Here is a 4,571-nt window from a genome sequence, read left to right on the forward strand (position 1 = left end):
TTGGTAGGGGAATGGTGAGAACCAAAAATCGTTACATGATTGGATTCGGGGATACATGCATTTGTGACAGAAACAACAAACTGCCTCAGACCATTGTTTGGTAGGTCTGAGATAGAGCTTACATTACTCAACTAAAGTTGCTGGTATTTTTTTCTTTCAAATAAAAACAAAATTTGACAGAAACTAGAATCTTATGTTCTACACAAACAGTTATCAGTTGAAATACACAGGGAAGATAGAAGTTCTCACGAGTATTTACAAATGTCTTCATTTGCTACACAATAGCAACGATGTTTCCTCAGTTACACTCTGTGCGACACTTTTTACCAACTATGACAGAAAGTCTAGAAGACAATCAGGCATTCACAGACAAAAGCAGGTGTGTTCAGACAGCCCTAAGGGAGTAACATCTCACATTGTTGAAGAAAATGAAGGGCAAACATTCTTCTGGTCCTTATTTGACTTCTGTTCAATAGACATTCACACCCTGGTGATACTGTTGACTAATACTGGAAAGAATACCTTTCCTTGCCTAAGCTGGCTATACACAAAGTGTTAGTTCTGAGCAAATAGCTTCTGCCTGGCACATAAACAGTGCCTTTATTGTTATTAGAAGCAAAGGATAGCAATCAAAGGTTGTCAAGCTGAGGACAATGTTACAGCATAAACAATGGAGAGGAAGCTGGTTACAGGTACAAAATTTGGTACACAGTTTCATAGTCTACAGTTTGACTTTTACAGGGTTTTAATAGTTTTTAAATCACTTCCGAATCACTGAATTGAATCATCATAAACTTATATATGTATGCACATGAATGCACACTTGTGTCATGTACATGAAATCATGTAAAAGCATATACAAGTCTTGGATGAATGTAAGTCTACAAATGTACATGTAGATGCCAGCGTGGATTCATCTCTAACACTGGCATATAAGATTCGATGAAAGATATACAACGTATAGCCCTAGATTAGGTGACTATGTAACTACAACAGAACCCTATGATGTGTGACTTGTTCTTGTGCTAGTGTTTCTGGGGAGTTTCCACTCGTGTCTGTACTAGTGCTTTTTCTTTCAGTATAAGGCTCATGTGAGCACACCACTGTGACAAGCAATCGTACACATACATATACTTAGTGCACAACACATGGTTGTTGACTTTGCTTGGAAGAATTGTTTGTCCACTCTTGTGGCCTACTTTCAAGTTATGTATTGTATGTAGTACCCTACATATGCCACATTGGCACCCAGTGTCATGAGAGTTCTATTATTAATAGACAGCAAGATTTATTGTAATGTAATTCTATATATCATGTCACTTTCCTTAGGGACGATATTGCACACTGTCACACAAGCTCAATTTATGAGGGGAAAAAAACCCTCCCCCTAAACTAACGTTCACAAGTGTGACGTTGACACTTTTATACTAGTATATGATGTAAACTATGATGAAAACTGTACCAGTCACACCACTACAATTGATGCAATGTAAAAACATGATGATAAACATGATAAAATGCGAGCAGAGACCCAGCACTGTATAAAATGTATATCACATTAGAAGTACATTTTAATCAACTTATCGACATCTCAGTAGTAAATACAGAACCTGTTATCATTGATGGTGTGAAAGTCTTCGAAATTTTGTTAGAAGTATGAAAATGAAGTTCGACAATCCCATTGATCCCCCCCCCCCCCCCCCCCCCCCCATGAACAAAGTTCGTTTATTGAGCTCGTGTGACATTGTGGGATTATCCCTTCTGTGTACATGTTTGAAATTGAAGACAGGAGATACAGAACTGAATACATACAGGTGTGTGTGCCTAGAGAACAGAAGATAACATACCAACTGAAAGCAGGTGACATAGTATGCATGTACAAGTAGCATGGCCTGAATATATGTACAACTTGAAAGTAGGCCACAAAATTGAACAAACAATTCTTCTAACAAAGTCAACAACCCTGTGTATTGTGCACTAAAATACAAAACCAACAAATACATTACCTGTGAAAGGCAACCCACCAAACTTAAACCACTCTCCTTTCTGATGTCCACCTTACACACCACAGTGTCAATTTCATTTTAATTGTTTGAAAAACAGTGTTGTCATAGTAACCAGGTAAGTCAACTAATAAAACTTGTTTATGGTGTGACAAGAATGTGTTGTCATCTGAGTAGGTCTATTACTTCACCTGTTACTTCTCTAAAACACCATTTCAGGACAATACGTTATTGTTATTGGTCTGGGGAACAATGCCAGTAACATCCAGTGTGTGTTCAAATAAAATATTGACATCAGAATACAATGTACACATATACAATGAAACAAATCAATTATTGATTAATGTATCCTATAACACTTACATGTACATTAAGTTCCATAACCAAGTCAGTTGGAACAACAGTACAAAGTGAACTCAAAACCATACAATGTCATCAGAGCTCCTCACTATTAGAGAGAAAGCATACATGGTGCTGACACTATCCTAGATTCCAAGGCCACCATGCTTGACAGTTTTGTTGTTGTTGTTTTTTTGTATATGTTGTGCAATAGGCCATTGCAGACTGCAAACAGGAAGTTGACAATACAGCGCCCTCACTCAAATTGGGGGTATCATCACCTCATAGTACTGTTTCTTAAGTTTCTTAAGAGCTTTTTCTCTTGGTATTCTGTAGAAGTGTAAATCAGGGATGTTTTTCATATTGTTTAGACATCAAATAAAGCAGCAGTGCTCTATGATTAAACCAAGTAACCTATACCATGTATACCCCCAAGGTACACACAGACAGGAAGTAGAGCGCCACCATGGCAAATTTTGGAAAGGCCTATTGCAAACAATAGCCACTTTTAGGTAACAAATGACAAAGAGATCACCTAAATCACAAATGGCCAATCAAATTGGCTCGCTGCTGCTCAAATTTAACGAAAAATGTTTGACTGTAACAGTGCAAGAATTTAAAAAACAAATACAGATAAAAAAAATCATAAACCAGGTTTCTGCCTTGCTTTAAAAGTGTTCTACCATCCTTGAGCTTTTAGTTATCTTTGAATGACAATATTTTTATAATACTTTCACTTGAAGAGAAACATGAAAAGGGATGATCCCAACATGTTAAATATAAACATCACAGATTAAGCAAATCATTATTCAAATCGCAATTTACTGATATGTAAATTATGAGGCAAAATTGTCACATTCTTTTAATTTTAATAAGTACCAGTAATCCTTGTACGTTATAACACAGACCCTCCGGTTGGTGGAGGGTCTATGGTTATAATAACACTTTCACATGACGAGAAATGGCTAATGCCAATGTCCATATGTGTATGTTAAATATGCACGTCATAGAGAATGTAAGTTTCATTATTGAAGACATACTTATTTTATGTTGATCATTATGCAAATTATTTTACTAAATTACCATATTCTTGATGTGTTAATCATTATGCAAATTAGTCAATATCGTTGCCATGTTACCTGGGGAGAACACTTTTGATGTTGTTCTGACAAAAAACAATTCTTTTTCTCTTTTTTTTTGCCCTAAAGTGAACTAGAAAGCATACAGCTATGTCTAAATAGTGATTACATTTCTATATATACATGCATGTCCTTGCCTATAAAGTAATTTATAACAAGTCAGCAGGGAGCAGATTTCTGAATGAACTAGAAATCAGATACGCATATAGGTATATACATGTTTGGGAAACTGATTAAAGTCGTTCCTATCACATCAACAGGGAGCAGATTTCAGAATGAACTAGCAATCAGATAGGTCCCCCGTATATTTAAAAAATAATGATTTTATAGTAATAACGCGTCAGTAGAGAAGAAATTACATTTAGTGAACTCGTAATGTGTGTTCAAATATTGATTAAGGTTATTCATAACGGGGAACAAATTTCAAAGGGAATGAGAAATCAATGTACAATGTATCCTATAACAGTGGTTACAAGTCAGCAGGAAAAGTAATTTCAAAGATCTGACTATACAAGGATCGATTAAAGATTAAAGTCTAACTGATGAAAGGAAATGCAATTTTATACTCCATTTCATTTTACAACTGTAGACATCAGACCATCGACAACCAGAACCTATCACAAACAACGAAAGTAAACAAATGAATTGTGTTGATAACTCTTGGTTCAGCATGTTGGAACAGCAGAGACTTGTACTATTACACACCATGGTTTGATACGAACAGTTTTATGCCTGGCATCTTTACATGTACATGAAATGCCAGGGGAACTGGAAATTTGTTTGTGAATGTGAACTATTATGTAAATTGGCCATTAAACTATTCTTATCAAATGATGGAATGTAATACAAGTCTCTGTACTGCCAATATGCTGTGCCAAGTGTTATTAATCCAATTCAGTTGTTTACTTTCCCTGTTTGTAACAGATTCCATTTGTCCACAGTCTGTGATGTTGGCAGTTGTACCTAAAGGGAATGGTTATACTGGGGCACTAAGGCTACATGTGCATACCTGTATATCTTGGTACTTTTAAATATATGCATACAAGCACATAAGTGGAAATGTTCATAGTCAGCACATTCCCAATTCCCA

This window comes from Glandiceps talaboti, chromosome 20, assembly GCF_964340395.1.
Source record: "Glandiceps talaboti chromosome 20, keGlaTala1.1, whole genome shotgun sequence".
Taxonomy (NCBI): domain Eukaryota; kingdom Metazoa; phylum Hemichordata; class Enteropneusta; family Spengelidae; genus Glandiceps; species Glandiceps talaboti.